The sequence below is a fragment of the Dendropsophus ebraccatus genome, chromosome 6 (assembly GCF_027789765.1).
Source record: "Dendropsophus ebraccatus isolate aDenEbr1 chromosome 6, aDenEbr1.pat, whole genome shotgun sequence".
Taxonomy (NCBI): domain Eukaryota; kingdom Metazoa; phylum Chordata; class Amphibia; order Anura; family Hylidae; genus Dendropsophus; species Dendropsophus ebraccatus.
The window spans coordinates 149,534,890-149,554,230 of NC_091459.1; the positions used below are offsets into that span (position 1 = coordinate 149,534,890).

The 19,341-nt window shown below is 52.2% G+C and overlaps 1 protein-coding gene across 2 annotated transcripts in view; it reads left to right on the top strand.

Annotated features, from left to right (window-relative positions):
* The first annotated feature begins 7,663 nt into the window (after positions 1-7,663).
* DPYSL5 (dihydropyrimidinase like 5) overlaps positions 7,664-19,341 on the top strand; it is a 61,312-nt gene continuing 49,634 nt past the window's right edge. The window contains exons 1-3 of one of the 2 annotated variants that reach the window (XM_069973246.1): positions 7,664-7,781; positions 11,742-11,859; positions 11,977-12,077. The gene's annotated coding sequence lies outside the window, so the exon portion shown is untranslated. Of the gene's footprint in view, positions 7,782-11,741; positions 11,860-11,976; positions 12,078-17,571; positions 17,684-19,341 lie in introns of those variants that run through there. The other variant, XM_069973245.1, reaches the window with a different exon arrangement.

Below are 19,341 nucleotides of genomic sequence, written 5' to 3' on the forward strand. Positions count from 1 at the left end.
AGGGGGGAATACGAGGGAGCCATCTATAAGGGGGTAATACAGGGGGAGCTATCTATAGGGGGGGGATACAGGGGGGAGCCATCTATATGAGGGGGGGGATACAGGGGGAGCCATCTATACGAGGGGGGGATACAGGGGGAGCCATCTATAGGGGGGATACAGGGGGAGCCATCTATAGGGGGTAATATAGGGGGGAGCCATCTATAAGGGGGTAATACAAGGGGAGCCATCTATAAGGGGGGGATACAGGGGGGAGCCATCTATAAGGGGGGGGATACAGGGGGGAGCCATCTATAAGGGGGGAATACGAGGGAGCCATCTATAAGGGGGTAATACAGGGGGAGCCATCTATAAGGGGGGGGGATACAGGGGGAAGCCATCTATAAGGGGGGGGATACAGGGGGAGCCATCAATAAGGGGGGGATACAGGGGGGAGCCATCTATAAGGGGGTAATACAGGGGGAGCTATCTATAAGGGGGTAATACAGGGGGAGCTATCTATAAGGGGCCAATACAGATGTGCAGTGTGTAGAGAGATGAGGATGGTGACAGAGTGAGGAGCCTAATATGTCTGTCTGGCAGATTCTGTGGATTCGTGGCTCGGAGAAGTTCTCATAACGGCCCAGGGCAGATGGAGAAGAAGATGAAAAGGGAAGAACTGCGATCAGAGAAGACGTCCCCTGTGAGTCACCTGATATATCTGCACTGTAATATATATGGTGTATAGAGCCTGTGTAGAGCTGGGTACCTCTATATGACTGGATGAGGTGATAGTGATCTGTGTACAGTGGATTAGTCAGTAGCAGCGGTGGTGTTAGTCAGTATGCGGTGGTAATATTTGTTGCTTGTTATCTGGCATATATATATATAGAGAAGGGCAAAACAACATGTCTCATATATACAGAGGGGCAACAACATGACTATTATATTATATATGAACCATGTTGTTTCCCTGTATTCTGTATAGATGAGACATGTTGCACTGGTGTGACAATAAACCCTGCAGATTGCTGTTGGAAGTGCTGTCTCCATTGCGTTTTTTGGATACTTTGAAGCCAACCTGGCCTGGTTTGGTGAGGCGGCACGCACGGTTATTTTTTGTTTTTGCGCTGCTGAAAGACTGTATTGTGAATTAAAGTTTATGTTAACAATAATTAGTATTTTTTATTGTACGTAATTGTACTGGCTAGGGGTGGGGTTGCAAAGATGGGGGGGGGTTTGATGGCGGCGGCCGCGGGGGGTGGGGGCCAATTCGCACCTCTGCCCAGGGGCCCATAATGCTGTTAAGACGGCCCTGTGTGTGGGTGTGTGTGTGTCGCCTGCAGTGAGTGTGTGTGTGCGTGTGTGTGTCGCCTGCAGTGTGTGCGTGTGTGTGTCGCCTGCAGTGTGTGCGTGTGTGTCGCCTGCAGTGAGTGTGTGTGTGGGTGTGTGTGTGTCGCCTGCAGTGAGTGTGTGTGTGGGTGTGTCGCCTGCAGTGAGTGTGTGTGTGCGTGTGTGTGTGTGTCGCCTGCAGTGTGTGCGTGTGTGTCGCCTGCAGTGTGTGTGTGTGCGTGTGTGTGTGTGTCGCCTGCAGTGTTTGTGTGCGTGTGTGTCGCCTGCAGTGTGTGTGTGTGTGTGTGTGTGTCGCCTGCAGTGAGTGTGTGGGTGTGTGTGTGTGTCGCCTGCAGAGTGTGTGTGTGTGCGTGTGTGTGTGTCGCCTGCAGTGCGTGTGTGTGCCGCCTGCAGTGCGTGTGTGTGCCGCCTGCAGTGTGTGCGTGTGTCGCCTACAGTGCGTGTGTGTGTGTGTGTCGCCTGCAGTGTGTGTGGGTGGGTGTGTGTGTCGCCTGCAGAGTGTGTGTGTGTGCGTGTGTGTGTGTGTCGCCTGCAGTGCGTGTGTGTGCCACCTGCAGTGCGTGTGTGTGCCGCCTGCAGTGGGTGTGTGTGCCGCCTGCAGTGTGTGCGTGTGTCGCCTGCAGTGCGTGTGTGTGTCGCCTGCAGTGTGTGTGGGTGGGTGTGTGTGCCGCCTGCAGTGTGTGTGTGTGTATGTGTGTGTGTGTCGCCTGCAGTGTGTGTGTGTGTGTGTCGCCTGCAGTGTGTGCGTGTGTCGCCTGCAGTGCGTGTGTGTGTGCCGCCTGCAGTGTGTGTGTGTGTATGTGTGTGTGTATGTGTGTGTCGCCTGCAGTGTGTGTGTGTGTGTGTGTCGCCTGCAGAGTGTGTGTGTGTGTCACCTGCAGTGTGTTTGTGTGTGGGTGTGTGTGTGTGTGTCGCCTGCAGAGTGTGTGTGTGTGTGTCGCCTGCAGTGTGTGTGTGTGTGTGTCGCCTGCAGTGTGTGTGTGTGTGTCGCCTGCAGTGTGTGTGTGTGTGTCGCCTGCAGTGTGTGTCGCCTGCAGTGTGTGTGTGTCGCCTGCAGTGTGTGTCTGTGTTGCCTGCAGTGTGTGTGTGTCGCCTGCAGTGTGTGTGTGTCGCCTGCAGTGTGTGTGTGTCTGTGTCGCCTGCAGTGTGTGTGTGTGTGTGTGTCGCCTGCAGTGTGTGTGTGTGTGTGTGTGTCGCCTGCAGTGTGTGTGTGTCGCCTGCAGTGTGTGTGTGTGTCGCCTGCAGTGTGTGTGTGTGTCGCCTGCAGTGTGTGTGTGTGTGTGTGTGTCGCCTGCAGTGTGTGTGTGTGTGTCGCCTGCAGTGTGTGTGTGTGTGTGTGTGTGTGTCGCCTGCAGTGTGTGTGTGTGTGTGTGTGTGTCGCCTGCAGTGTGTGTGTGTGTGTGTGTCGCCTGCAGTGAGTGTGTGTGTGTCGCCTGCAGTGTGTGTGTGTGTCGCCTGCAGTGTGTGTGTGTGTGTGTCGCCTGCAGAGTGTGTGTGTGTGTCGCCTGCAGTGTGTGTGTGTGCGTGTGTGTGTCGCCTGCAGTGTGTGTGTGTGTGTGTGTGTGTGTGTGTGTCGCCTGCAGTGAGTGTGTGTGTGGGTGTGTGTGTGTGTCGCCTGCAGTGAGTGTGTGTGTGGGTGTGTGTGTGTGTGCGTCGCCTGCAGTGTGTGCGTGTGTGTCGCCTGCAGTGTGTGTTTGTGTGCGTGTGTCGCCTGCAGTGTGTGTGTCGCCTGCAGTGAGTGTGTGGGTGTGTGTGTGTCGCCTGCAGAGTGTGTGTGCGTGTGTGTGTGCCGCCTGCAGTGTGTGTGTGTGCCGCCTGCAGTGCGTGCGTGTGTCGCCTGCAGTGCGTGTGTTTGTGTCGCCTGCAGTGTGTGTGGGTGGGTGTGTGTGTCGCCTGCAGAGTGTGTGTGTGTGCGTGTGTGTGTGTGTCGCCTGCAGTGTGTGTGTGTCTGTGTCGCCTGCAGTGTGTGTCTGTGTTGCCTGCAGTGTGTGTGTGTCTGTGTTGCCTGCAGTGTGTGTGTGTGTCTGTGTCGCCTGCAGTGTGTGTGTGTGTGTGTGTGTGTCGCCTGCAGTGTGTGTGTGTGTGTGTGTGTGTGTGTGTGTCGCCTGCAGTGTGTGTGTGTGTGTGTCGCCTGCAGTGTGTGTGTGTCGCCTGCAGTGTGTGTGTGTCGCCTGCAGTGTGTGTGTGTGTGTGTCGCCTGCAGTGTGTGTGTGTGTCGCCTGCAGTGTGTGTGTGTGTGCCGCCTGCAGTGTGTGTGTGTGTGTGTCGCCTGCAGTGTGTGTGTGTGTGTGTCGCCTGCAGTGTGTGTGTGTCGCCTGCAGTGTGTGTGTGTCGCCTGCAGTGTGTGTGTGTCGCCTGCAGTGTGTGTGTGTGTGTCGCCTGCAGTGTGTGTGTGTGTCGCCTGCAGTGTGTGTGTGTGTGTGTGTGTGTGTCGCCTGTAGTGTGTGTGTGTGTGTCGCCTGCAGTGTGTGTGTGTCGCCTGCAGTGTGTGTGTGTGTGTGTGTGTGTCGCCTGCAGTGTGTGTGTGTGTGTGTGTCGCCTGCAGTGTGCACATCCCCTTAGTGACTCCAGGATTACATGGAGAAGGCATCTTGTGGCCGGTGCGGCGGAGCAGACTTTCCATCCCACCGGATTCCCTATTGCTGGGTGTACAGGCTGCCGAGTACCGGGGGGCTTAGAGGAAGGAGAGCTCCCAGCAGTCGGATTTGCCACACATAATCCCACAGCAAATCCGGCCTATAATCTGCAGTGAAATCCAACAGAAAATCTGCAATAATCCCGCTCATATTCCTGCAGATTTTCTGTTGTGGAGACCAGCGTTAGGCTAAATTCCCACAAACGTATCTGCAGCAGATTTCACGCTGTGAGTTCGCTGCGGATCCCTCCCCTGTCACTTCCAATGTGACTACGTGCTCGCAGAGGGATTGTTATCCTGCTGCCAGTATGTAAGTGCCGGCCCCATAAACCCCCGCCACCCGGGATGATACTTACCAGCACCACGATCAGGCCGCATTTGAGGCTCCCAGAGCAGCCAATCAGTGCACGGCCCCGCCCCACAGTCACTGATTGGCTGCCAGGGACCTATGGGGATCAGGAGCCTCAGATACAGCCGGATCGTGGTGCAGGTAAGTATCATCCCGGGCGGCGGGGGTTAATGGGGCCGGCACTTACATACTGGCAGCAGGATAACAATCCCTCTGCGAGCACGTAGTCACATTGGAAGTGACAGGGGAGGGATCCGCAGCGAACTCATAGCGTGAAATCTGCTGCAGATACGTCTGTGTGAATTTAGCCTTTAAATAAGAGACCAAAACTCCCAATGGCAACACTCCCTGGACCCGTTAGCCTCAGTCTTATGTGACAGCTGCCGCAGCCTCTTATTGGCTGGTGATAGGTCACCGATGCATGCGTACCACAGAAGCATCGCCATGTCATGTGACAGCTGCCGCAGCCTCTTATTGGCTGGTGATATGTCACCGATGCATGCGTACCACAGAAGCTTCACCATGCCATGTGACAGCTGCCGCAGCCTGTGATTGGCTGGTGATGTCACCGATGCATGCGTACCACAGAAGCTTCACCATGCCATGTGACAGCTGCCGCAGCCTGTGATTGGCTGGTGATATGTCACCGATGCATGTACACCACAAAAGCTTCACCATGTCATGTGACAGCTGCCGCAGCCTCTTATTGGCTGGTGATAGGTCACCGATGCATGCACACCACAGAAGCTTTACCATGCCATGTGACAGCTGCCGCAGCCTGTGATTGGCTGGTGATGTCACCAATGCATGCACACCACAGAAGCTTCACCATGCCATGTGACAGCTGCCGCAGCCTGTGATTGGCTGGTGATATGTCACCGATGCATGCGTACCACAGACGCTTCACCACGTCATGTGACAGCTGCCGCAGCCTGTGATTGGCTGGTGATATGTCACCGATGCATGCACACCACAGACGCTTCACCACGCCATGTGACAGCTGCCGCAGCCTGTGATTGGCTGGTGATGTCACCGATGCATGCACACCACAGACGCTTCACCATGTCATGTGACAGCTGGCGCAGCCTGTGATTGGCTGGTGATGTCACCGATGCATGCACACCACAGTAGCATCACCATGCCATGTGACAGCTGCCGCAGCCTGTGATTGGCTGGTGGTGTCACCGATGCATGCGTACCACAGAAGCTTCACCATGTCATGTGACAGCTGGCGCAGCCTGTGATTGGCTGGTGATGTCACCGATGCATGCACACCACAGACGCTTCACCATGCCATGTGACAGCTGCCGCAGCCTGTGATTGGCTGGTGATATGTCACCGATGTATGCACACCACAGTAGCATCACCATTAGAAATGAGCGAATTTATAGTACAAACAAGCTTCCCAGGACTGGATCCAGCTTTTCCAGGCACCCGGGGTGGAGCAGCCGGCTGATCAGCAGATTGCTGATCTTACAGAGATTTGCTTCCTTCGCTCATCTCTAATCACCATGCCAACGCATTCTTGTTTATTTTAAACTTTAAAGTTCTGGATTTTGCTGATTTTGCTTCAGATCTGCAGGAAATCCACAACTCGCTGGTTTTGTCGCAGATTCTCGCTCCCCCCCCCCCCCCGCCCCCCGACTGAACCCAACGGGAACAATTCTGTGACATAAACAAATCTGCACCATTACAATAATAACTATATGTGTCTAGTGCACCGGGGTCACTACAAGATGATGGCGATGCCCCTGAGGAGTCACCAACCCCATCAACAGCGAGGAGGAGTGGAACAGTAATGGCCGACAGACCCTTCACCGGGGTTATTCACACAGCTGGTGGTCAGTATATGATGGGTTATCTACCAGTCCCCGCTGACCCTGCAGTATCCACAATATAGAGTCTTGGTGACCCTGTGGTATATACAGTCTCTGGTGACCTGTGGTATACACTATATACAGTCCCTGGTAACAAGGTATCCCCCAAGGTTTGGCAGCCGCTGAGCAGCTTCTGAAAAAGGACGGTCTATTGTTTGTTGTATTGAACCCAAGACTGTTCAGTAAAAGTTTTACATTCCCCCATCCGCCTCAAACTCCTTGTGATTGATGTCCTCTGTATGAAGGGGTTAACCGAGATCATCAGAATCTTTGCTGGTACAGTGGGTGAAGCTAGCGTACCACTCCGTAACAAGTGCACCACCCCATCTTCTAGCTTGCATGTTACCACTCACTCACCACATACCTACCTAATGGAGGAGACCTCCCTCTCTCCACCAACCCACTTACAGACTCACTTTACTGTGCATGACACTAAACGGAAATGGTTTGGACCCTATATGTGGGGGGGAAAGTGCGGAGCCTAAGATGTCTGCCAGGTTCTGAAGAGATAACTTGTAGCTGGGAGAAATCTTCATGGAGGTCTTGGCCCGATGGAGACTGGAAAGTGACACCTCATATCAAGGAAGACGTCACCTGCAAGTCACTGAATGACAGTGCTGTGATCTACACAGCTAACAGATATATACATTGTAGGCATTGTGAATATTTTCATGTATTTTTTAGAATATTTTTGTTAGGCGTGCTACAAATTATGTAGTGCAAACAAGCACAAAGTAATGGCCAAGAGTACTTATAGGGTTTATAACAAAAGAAAGTACCTAAAGCGGGCCTGGAGCGGGGACTGTCCATGCATGATACCTTATGCCTCTAAATGTGTTATAGTTACCAAATAACACCGGCCTATAGACAGTCCACATTATCACCAGCAGAACCTCATTTTTTCCTATATTACGCAGATATCTTGGCATTTGCCGGGCGCGGTTGCATGCGTCTGTTTTTGGGTCTGTATTTCAGCCATGGCAGCGTCCACCTGTGTAGTAAAAATAGTTGTATTGGATGTGCCAGGCAATTGTTTTGTTTTCCTGTGTCACTTGATATATACATATCCTATAAATATGTAATTTATACAATGCCAGATCCTTATCCTCCAAACCTATATACTGTACTCATCCCTACACTGTGCGTAGCCTGGCATAGGGTGTGTATACAGAATTACATACAGCCATGAATCAGCATCATCATGGAGGCCATATACCCTATCCAGGCAGCTTGTAGAGCAGTTACAGACGGTACCAGCAGGGGACGGCACCGTGTTGTATCTGTCAGTGTCCCCGTACTCCCAGTCATGGTTCTCTGGAGGCTGCAAACACCTCACAGCTACACCATTATATGTAGACAGGATTACCCCCCCATGGAGCAGCTGAGTGATATAAACCTTCTGCCACGCACATAATCTCAGCCATCGGCCTAAAACGGAGCACGAGTCACGCTTCTGAGACTGCACAGTCACCATGGAAACTGAAGCGGTGGCGCGACGGAGACTCATGTGATCAAACCTCCCGGTCATCATAAGATCCAAACATGGACGATCAGGAACAATAAGATGAGGGATAAGCAGATGTACGAGGTGAAGAAAGAGACTGTGTTCAGTATTAAGGACGGGGGACAGGAGGAGTAATAGGAGGGGATGTGATGGGGTGGGGGTGGGGTAGTCATAAGAGGGGACGTGACAGGAGTCGTCATAGGAGGGCACGTTAAAGTCACCTCTCAAACAACCGTTTTGGCAAACAATGTAAAATCGTTTAACCAATTACATGGAACGAAGATTACTACTTACGACTGTTCGTGCGGTTGTCCCGTCCTCACTGATCGTTCGTTCCAGAACTATTACACCTATAGAACCTATAGGAACTGGACGTTCAACCATGATTTTAGGTCCAGTTTTAAACAAGCGTTCAACGGTTCCTTATTGTTTCATGCAATTGCAGGCAACGATTATCGTTTAAATCAGAATGATAAGGATTTTTCTAACGATAATCGTCCCTAGTAATAGGGCCCTAAGAGTCAATAGTTTGCATTATCAGAGTCTCACCACATGAAGTCTTCGAACAAAGTTTAAAGCAGCAAAAATAAAATAAAAATTTGATTTCATTTTTAAAGAGAAGACGTCCATCTTCAGGTCTGACGGGTCGGGAGAAGAGAAAGTCACCGCCAAGATTGCAAAGTAATAACGAGACTTGTCTGGGCCAAGCAGCAACTCCACAGGACTATTGAAGAGTAGAAGATCGTCTCGTGGACTGATGACATCTCTGGGACATCACGCAGGGTTTATGCACGTTGTTGTGAAGGACGGTTTCTTGGTGTGAGACACTGACTGCCAGACATGAAGGACGAGGCCCGATGGTCTGAGGCTTTCATTATAAAAGTATATCCAAGACATCACGCGGTGTAAATCTTCATAAACACTGGAAACGCTGGCGGGCTGTAAAACTTCTGACTACCTCAATAAGTGTCAGAATTATAATGGAATCTCACGTCCTACAAACAGGGGAGCACCACGGCCTATGGTATATTTTGACCTTCACTTCTATCAGGCACTCTGTAGGTTTTTTGATCCACAGGTTTTGAGGTACCCATGTCAGTCCCATGTTGGGCAGGGCAGTCAGTGTATATAGAAATGGCTGCGCCCAGAGAGTCTTGGATGGAGTCATCACACAGATCCCGACCTCTCCATTTCGAACATTTGGGAATAGCTGGAGAACAATATAGATAAAACCTGTTCAAATATAAGTGGGTGACTTTTTTGTACATTGCCAGATCTTTCTGCACAGAATTTAGAGAGATGCTTTACAGCAAGCCCCATGATCACAGGAAATAGACTGTAGGGGACCCTATTGACTTCTATGGGAGATTTTTTTTCAGCATGTTCTTTGATCTGTAAGGGTCATTGTACAGAGGCGGGGTACAGAGGCTGACCATCACATCCTATCTTATCTATATATTGGTGCCAGCTTTCACTGTAATCCTGTCCGTGGTGATAAGAAAGAGACTGCAGAAATTTTTTTTTTTTAAAAAAGGGAAAGATTTAGGGATCATAAAAATTCTGCAAAACAAAAACGTTTAGCATAAAAGTTGATTTAAGCAATAGACACAAATAAAAGCATAAAAAGGTATATAGGGAGGTGTATCTTGGCCTAGAAGCACATTCTATTAGCTTAGGCACCATTACCACTTCTCTTAATAGTGACTTTAGGATTTTATACTCATTGCTTATCGGTAACACTCACCACACTTGGCTCACCAACCAAGCGGATAATCTACTGGCAGCGTCACAGCTTTCTCACCATGATCAGACTGAAGTTCCTTTACCCGGATCTATATCGGCTCACCAAGGACTTCCGATAATTGTGTAAGGATTATACACTCCGGCACACGGTATGGTCAGGAGATCTCCTTCTGGAGCACAAGGCAGTAAGCCAGGTGTCCACTGCCCAAGGAACTTCTAGATCTCTTGGTATCTGTAGGTCTGGAACCTTGGTTGAAAAGTTTGTACAATATAAATGTCAGGATAGGTGGTCAGTGTTTCTTCGTTCTATATTTATTCAAGTGCAAAATAACTTTTGTGGAAGGACAAGGTTCCGATAGGGCTGGAGTACACAGGAAGTGAATGATATGTAGGATTGTCTGTATGCGTCTCTTTCCTTCACCCAATGGTCACCAAACCTCTCTCTCGGTCCTCTATTTATTGACGCCGCATCTTCTAAGAACCATAAAACTTTTATATTTTACATGGGCAGAGTTGTATGGGAAGGGGGTTACTTTTTGTAGTTGGGTGTCACCTGTAATACACAGCGGGAACCCACTTAGGCTCAGCCTGTGTCATACACCCTGCCCGACATCATGACATGATAGTACGTACGAAGCCAGGAAGGCCACTTGGGGTGAGGTCTTGTTTGGTGGACTGTCCATTGTACAGGACTATGTACCATTGTCTACCATTGCATGGAAGGATTTCTGATTAAGCCTGTACAGCAACACTGTGAAACTAGTGTATATCATGCGGTTTCATTAAATCAGTGGATTTTGCAAGTAACTTTTACAAATTTAATGTTTAACTCCAAAAGGACCCATGAGGTACCAGTACATCATGGAGGTCTGTCTATTAAGGACCCCCGATGTACTGGTACGCCATTAGGTCCAAAGGATCTATGAAGTGAGCTCAGGAGCTAAGGGCGAGAACCAGCTGCTATATAGTAATAATATTTGTACAGCACCAACAGATTCCGCTGCGCTCTCTCTTCCCGGTCCTCATTGTTAATGACGGGCGGACGCCCACCATTAACCTGATAGTTTTACCTGACTGCCGGAGGCCTCTTACCTTCCTCCATGCAGTCAGCTCTGCGATCCTCTAATAGAGTCTGCCACAGGCAAACTATGTAGGGGGTCACAGAGAACACTGATCGATATGGCATAGCATTGAGCAGTGTTCTATAAATCTAATAGTCCCCTAGAAGGACTTAAAAAGTGTTTAAATTTCTTTAATTTTTAAAAAAACAAAAAAATGACATAGCCCCTTCCCCCTATAAACATTTAGATCACCTCCTTTCCTATTTTATGTATAAAACACATAAAAAAATTATATTTATTGTACCATGCGTAACTATCTGATGTAATGAAATATAACAATAGTGTTCCCCTATGATGAACGGTGTCAACGAAAAAGGCTTTGGCTGTCTAGGCATGATAGGGCATGCAGCTGGAGGGCGGAGGGTTCCTCATCCCTGGTGTAGAGAAGGTCTTCTTGCTGCATTCAGTGGAAGGAGACTGTCAGCAGGATGTCACAATGATAGAACACTTATGAAGTGGACCAAGGAACATGAAGCGAATTTTCCTTGCTTCCCCGGCCTTCACAGTCCCTAGATCTTGATCCTACAGAGCATCCGTGGGTCAGGGTAGGGTGGGCTGCTCTACCTATGGACTGTACCCCCATCTATGTTGTGGCAATTGTGAGAAATGATCCAGTGGAATCTACGCCGGGATAAATTGCTGTGGTTCTGAAACCTCTGTGTGCTACTAGATGTGTCTCTGGTAAAGTGGCCACTGGGTAGGTTTCCCATTTGTGGGTGCCGAGTCCCATCCACTTTATGAGTCACCATGATGAGTAGGCGTCCTTTTCCCTATTCACCAGATCCGCACATTGCAGGTTATGAGTCAGTGACGTTATTTGTGTTTTCAGCTGTAGAAACATCACATCATCCTGAAGACCAGAAGGTTGTCCACCAGTGGCATCATGCACAAATAATGGAGGGCAGGTCTTGACCAGAGTCTAACCTCATGGGCCGATCTACTATTATAGCTACTACAGCACTATGTCATCTGTCGCAATCTACTTACTCTCAAAGTGATCAAGCACCCGATAAGCCCCAAAGCTCCAGCACAGAACTTTATTATAGACGTTCACCGGTAGCACCGGACTATGGAGAGAACCCACTAGGAAGTTCCTCAAAGCTTGATGGTGCAGGTCATAGCAGCATTATATCTTATTCTATGGTGATATAATAAAAGACGTTCTTTCATTTGTTTTTAGGTCTTCTTCACGACTGATGACTGCGGACATTGACCAACATGGTGGAAGCCACCGCCCTATAGCTCTGGTATCCTCCTTCTGTCGTTGGTGATCCCGATAGAAAAAGTCTCACTCACAGGTCTGGTAGGATTGTTCGTGATCTGGCCTTCTTATACTAAGCAATATCCGCTCTCCTCCTTTGTTCTCTGATCACAACCTTATTTTCTTTACAATCAAAAATTCTCATCCTTTGCAGGTTCCAGCTTCCCATCACTTATACAGAACTCTATAGGAGAAAAAGGCCCCCATACACATCAGTATAAAATGTATGAGGCTCTCCTGAGACTCCACCGACAGGTAATGTCCATGAAGATGAGGGTCGAGCATGATGGAAAATCACTGCCCGTCCCCTTAGTTCTTAGAGAAATAAACCACAGCCAGAGCTGTCTACCCCTTCCCATACACAACACGGGATAGCTTGGCACTGCCATGAATGGTGAGGACAGGAGAGGTAACGTGTTCAGACGGCAGATGTAGGTGTATAGCCACCTTAATCCCCCACAACTTGCAGACACTACAGGCTTTGTTGCCTACAATCTCTTCCTTCACTTGTGCCGATCGGATCCAGAATATAAAAAAAGAAAAAGGACATGAACCTACTCTGTCAGTATCCTATGTAGCCAGTGTAGCATAAACCAGTGACTGAGAAGCCAAGCAGGATGATGGATCACTTACATTGTCCTGTGCAGCTGATCCAGAGATCTCCTCCTCAATAACATGGACAATAAGTACAGTGGATTAGGAGTTTAATTCCTTACGGGGCCGCGCTTGTAATCCAAATCACTCTTACACCAAAGCAAATGTTCCCATAAGAAATCACTGATCTGCAGACAATTGGTTCCACATCCCAAATATAATTATTTATTCTGAATAACATGTAATAAAGCTGAGTGTAAGTGCAGACACATTATAGCAGCAGTGTGTATAGCTGAGTGAGAGTGCAGGCACATTATAGCAGTAGTGTGTATAGCTGAGTGTGAGTGCAGGCACATTATAGCAGCAGTGTGAATAGCTGAGTGTGAGTGCAGGCACATTATAGCTGCAGTGTGTATAGCTGAGTGAGAGTGCAGGCACATTATAGCAGCAGTGTGTAGGCACATTATAGCAGCAGTGTGTATAGCTGAGTGTAAGTGCAGACACATTATAGCAGCAGTGTGTATAGCTGAGTGAGAGTGCAGGCACATTATAGCAGTAGTGTGTATAGCTGAGTGTGAGTGCAGGCACATTATAGCAGCAGTGTGAATAGCTGAGTGTGAGTGCAGGCACATTATAGCTGCAGTGTGTATAGCTGAGTGAGAGTGCAGGCACATTATAGCAGCAGTGTGTAGGCACATTATAGCAGCAATGTGTATAGCTGAGTGTAAGTGCAGACACATTATAGCAGCAGTGTGTACAGCTGAGTGAGAGTGCAGGCACATTATAGCAGCAGTGTGTATAGCTGAGTGAGAGTGCAGGCACATTATAGCAGCAGTGTGTATAGCTGAGTGTGAGTGCAGGCACATTATAGCAGCAGTGTGAATAGCTGAGTGTGAGTGCAGGCACATTATAGCTGCAGTGTGTAGGCACATTATAGCAGCAGTGTGTATAGCTGAGTGTGAGTGCAGACACATTATAGCAGCAGAGTGAATAGCTGAGTGTGAGTGCAGACACATTATAGCAGCAGTGTGTATAGCTGAGTGTGAGTGCAGGCACATTATAGCAGCAGTGTGTATAGCTGAGTGTGAGTGCAGGCACATTATAGCAGCAGTGTGTATAGCTGAGTGTGAGTGCACGCACATTATAGCAGCAGTGTGTATAGCTGAGTGTGAGTGCAAGCACATTATAGCAGCAGTGTGTATAGCTGAGTGTGAGTGCAGGCACATTATAGCAGCAGTGTGGATAGCTAAGTGTGAGTGCAGGCACATTATAGCAGCATTGTGAATGGCTGAGTGTGAGTGCAAGCACATTATAGCAGCAGTGTGTATAGCTGAGTGTAAGTGCAGGCACATTATAGCAGCAGTGTGTATAGCTGAGTGTGAGTGCAGGCACATTATAGCAGGAATGGAAAGGATGGGAAATCCAGTACAGGGAGCTCTTACACCAAAGCAATGCTCTTAAACCAAGTTACAATTTTGAAAACCTGTGATCTCTTCTTGCAAAACGCTCTCAATCCAAGTTACTCTTAAAGCGAGGTACCACTGTAGTCCTCTCCATTATGTGCATGAGCCCAGTAGCCCTGGATATTCATGAGAAACAGAACTCTGCTCACCAGCTGCTGATTGGCAGTTATCTATCCATGCGGTGTATAGGCAGTCACCTGTCAATCAGCAGCTGGGGGATGGGGGAGGGGTGTGGCAAGAATCCTATTCTTCTGAATATTAGGAGAACAGCTGAGAAGAATGATGTAAGTAATACACAGATCTGTCCAGCATTTCTGTCACTAGTTTATGCCGCCCTCATATAAGGTGGAATAAACCTAGTGACAGATTCCCTTTAAAAATTAACATTAAAGGGGTTGTTCACCTCTGGCCACCTCTGTCCATGTCAGGAACTGTGCAGAGTAGGAGAGGTTTCCTATGGGGATTTGCTGCTGCTCTGGACAGTTCCTGACATGGACAGAGGTGGCAGCAGAGAGCACTGTGTCAGACTGGAGAGAATACACCACTTCCTGCAGGACATACAGCAGCTGATAAGTACTGGAAGACTTGAGATTTTTTTAATAGACGTCGATTACAAATCTGTATAACTTTCTGTTGATTTAGAAGATTTTTTTGGGGGTAGACAACCCCTTTGATGTTTCTCTCTGTGAGGGGGGGGGGGGGTGTCTGTTGTAGAGGTTTTAGAGGGGCTCCTCCTGTACCTTTGGTGGTAGAGGTGGTCGGTGAAATGGACCACCACCTCTTAGTCCCCCCACCCATGGCTAACCCCTAATACTGCTGTCTGGGGTGATGATGAATGGCAAGGACGCCCTTGATGGTGAGGAGCAGATTGTAAACCAGAAAACAAGGAGGTCGGGAAGGAGGTTACAGCTTACCTGCCATAGGTCCCTGTACAGTCCGGCTCCATACTGTTCTCTATGACCGCTGGCGGCCTAGGATGGTTCACAGCACCAGTGCGGAGAGGTTTATTGTTGTCTGTAGCTGAGAGCATCACTAACCAGAGACATCATCCCCGGTGCTACTGACAGGTATCTAGGCCGGACACACTGGACTCCACCAGCGACTTACTGACGGGTATCTAGGCCGGACACACTGGACTCCACCAGCGACTTACTGATGGGTATCTAGGCCGGACACACCGGACTCCACCAGCGACTACTGCTCTGACTGATCCCCCCCCCCCCTCACACCGGACTCCACCAGCGACTACGGCTCTGACTGATCCCCTCACACCGGACTCCACCAGCGACTACTGCTCTGACTGATCCCCCCCCTCACACCGGACTCCACCAGCGACTACTGCTCTGACTGATCTCCTCCCACCGGACTCCACCAGCGACTACTGCTCTGACTGATCCCCCCCCTCACACCGGACTCCACCAGCGACTACTGCTCTGACTGATCTCCTCACACCGGACTCCACCAGCGACTACTGCTCTGACTGATCCCCTCACACCGGACTCCACCAGCGACTACTGCTCTGACTGATCCCCTCACACCGGACTCCACCAGCGACTACTGCTCTGACTGATCCCCTCACACCGGACTCCACCAGCGACTACTGCTCTGACTGATCCCCCCCCCCCTCACACCGGACTCCACCAGCGACTACGGCTCTGACTGATCCCCTCACACCGGACTCCACCAGCGACTACTGCTCTGACTGATCTCCTCACACCGGACTCCACCAGCGACTACTGCTCTGACTGATCTCCTCACACCGGACTCCACCAGCGACTACTGCTCTGACTGATCTCCTCACACCGGACTCCACCGGCGACTACTGCTCTGACTGATCTCCTCACACCGGACTCCACCAGCGACTACGGCTCTGACTGATCTCCTCACACCGGACTCCACCAGCGACTACTGCTCTGATCTCCTCACACCGGACTCCACCAGCGACTACTGCTCTGACTGATCTCCTCACACCGGACTCCACCAGCGACTACTGCTCTGACTGATCCCCCCCCCTCACACCGGACTCCACCAGCGACTACTGCTCTGACTGATCTCCTCCCACCGGACTCCACCAGCGACTACTGCTCTGACTGATCCCCCCCCCTCACACCGGACTCCACCAGCGACTACTGCTCTGACTGATCTCCTCACACCGGACTCCACCAGCGACTACTGCTCTGATCTCCTCACACCGGACTCCACCAGCGACTACTGCTCTGACTGATCCCCCCCCCCCCTCACACCGGACTCCACCAGCGACTACTGCTCTGACTGATCTCCTCACACCGGACTCCACCAGCGACTACTGCTCTGACTGATCTCCTCCCACCGGACTCCACCAGCGACTACTGCTCTGACTGATCCCCCCCCTCACACCGGACTCCACCAACGACTACTGCTCTGACTGATCTCCTCACACCGGACTCCACCAGCGACTACTGCTCTGACTGATCTCCTCCCACCGGACTCCACCAGCGACTACTGCTCTGACTGATCTCCTCACACCGGACTCCACCAGCGACTACTGCTCTGACTGATCTCCTCACACCGGACTCCACCAGCGACTACTGCTCTGACTGATCCCCTCACACCGGACTCCACCAGCGACTACTGCTCTGACTGATCTCCTCACACCGGACTCCACCAGCGACTACTGCTCTGACTGATCTCCTCCCACCGGACTCCACCAGCGACTACTGCTCTGACTGATCCCCCCCCTCACACCGGACTCCACCAGCGACTACGGCTCTGACTGATCTCCTCACACCGGACTCCACCAGCGACTACTGCTCTGATCTCCTCACACCGGACTCCACCAGCGACTACTGCTCTGACTGATCTCCTCACACCGGACTCCACCAGCGACTACTGCTCTGACTGAGCGCTACAGGCAAAGAAGAGAGAAGAGCCATGCAGCCGTGCCCTACTAGTCAGGAAGGCGTACCATAGAGAGGTGACCTGTGGGGGGTAACGTGAGGGGGGGCAATATAGGGGGGGCGGGGTAACGTGAGGGGGCAATATAGGGGGGGGGGTAACGTGTGGGGGGGCAATATAGGGGGGCGGGGTAACGTGAGGGGGGGGCAATATAGGGGGGGGCAACGTGTGGGGGTACCCTAGTTACTGAGGGCCTGAATTGAGGGGGTTACCGGCCTGAATTGAGGGGGTTACCGGCCTGAATTGAGGGGGTTACCGGCCTGAATTGAACCAAAAGTTATCGTAAAATTTTCCCTAATCTGCAAATTTGAGAATAATAATTTGGGGCGATGATACCCCAGTTACCCACATGGGGGCCAGTTAGTAATTGTCACCGTCCATGTGAGGGGCCCTGGTCACGTGTGCAGGAGGATTAGTAATAGAGAATACATCCCCCTGTATAATGAGGCAGCTGTCAGGGTGGGGGAGACCCCTGTGACTGGGGTGGGGGGAGGCCGCAGTCATTGTCAGGTACACCGGTCTCCATGGAAACCATCAGGCAATCCTTCTCTCGAGAACACAACTGCGACCTCCCAGTCCTCCGCAGCCGCCCGCCGCAGGGTATGCCGGGATGTGTAGTTCTCAGGAAGGTAAAATACGCTTACGAGGAGGGGAGAGAACTACAACCAGCCGGACCAATCACAGCCGTCCTCTGCGGCAGCCTAGCCTGCTTGTCACGTGTACCGCTTATCGATTGGCGCTGCAGATGCCAGTCAGAGCTGAGGCCCCGCCCCCCTGTGTCTCCAGTGTGCCAGGCTGCTGTGAGAGGCGCACGGAGAGGAGCCCAGCCCAGCCATCCCTGCCAGAGCTGCCGCCCGGAGCCCGCCGCAGGTCAGTCACCCCGAGACGTGTGCCCGGACTGTGCCATGGCTGCCCCCCGACACAGGGCACCCAGAACCCCCCCCCCTCCCCACACACACGGCACCCCCATAACTGCCGCCCCCCCCCCCACAAACACAGGGCAGCCCCATAACGGCCCCCCCCCCCACAAACACACACAGGGCAGCCCCATAACTGCCCCCCTCCCCACACACACAGGGCACCCCCATAACTGCCCCCCTCCCCACACACACAGGGCACCCCCATAACTGCCCCCCTCCCCACACACACAGGGCACCCCCATAACTGCCCCCCTCCCCACACACACAGGGCACCCCCATAACTGCCCCCCTCCCCACACACACAGGGCACCCCCATAACTGCCCCCCTCCCCACACACACAGGGCACCCCCCGAACTGCCCCCCCCACACACACACACAGGGCACCCATAACTGCCCCCCCCCCCCACACACACACAGGGCACCCATAACTGCCGCCCCCACACACACAGGGCACCCCGAACTGCCCCCCTCCCCACACACACAGGGCACCCCCATAACTGCCCCCCCCACACACACACAGGGCACCCCCATAACTGCCCCCCCCCCACACACACACAGGGCACCCCCATAACTGCCCCACACACACAGGGCACCCCCATAACTGCCCCCACACACACACACAGGGCACCCCCCGAACTGCCCCCCACACACACAGGGCACCCAGAACTGCCCCCCTCCCCACACACAGGGCACCCCGAACTGCCCCCCTCCCCACACACACAGGGCACCCCCATAACTGCCCCCCCACACACAGGGCACCCCCATAACTGCCCCACACACACAGGGCACCCCCATAACTGCCCCCACACACACACAGGGCACCCCCCGAACTGCCCCCCACACACACAGGGCACCCCGAACTGCCCCCCTCCCCACACACAGGGCACCCCGAACTGCCCCCCTCCCCACACACACAGGGCACCCCCATAACTGCCCCCCCACACACAGGGCACCCCCATAACTGCCCCCCCCCCCACACAGGGCACCCCCATAACTGCCCCCCCCCACACAGGGCACCCCCATAACTGCCCCCCCCCCACACACAGGGCACCCCCATAACTGCCCCCCCCCCACACACACACAGGGCACCCCCATAACTTCCCCCACACACACACACAGGGCACCCCCATACACACACACACAGGGCACCCCCATAACTGCCCCCCCCGCACACACACAGGGCACCCCCATAACTGCCCCCCCCGCACACACACAGGGCACCCCCATAACTGCCCCCCCCCCCGCACACACACAGGGCACCCCCATAACTGCCCCCCTCCCCACACAGGGCACCCCCATAACTGCCCCCCCTCCCCACACAGGGCACCCCCATAACTGCCCCCCCTCCCCACACACACAGGGCACCCCCATAACTGCCCCACACACACAGGGTACCCCCATAAGTGCCCCCCCCCACACACACACAGGGTACCCCCAGAACTGCCCCCCACACACACACAGAGCACCCCCATAACTGCCCCCCCACACACACAGGGCACCCCCATAACTGCCCCACACACACAGGGCACCCCCATAACTGCCCCCCACACACACAGGGTACCCCCATAACTGCCCCCCCCCCACACATACAGGGTACCCCCATAACT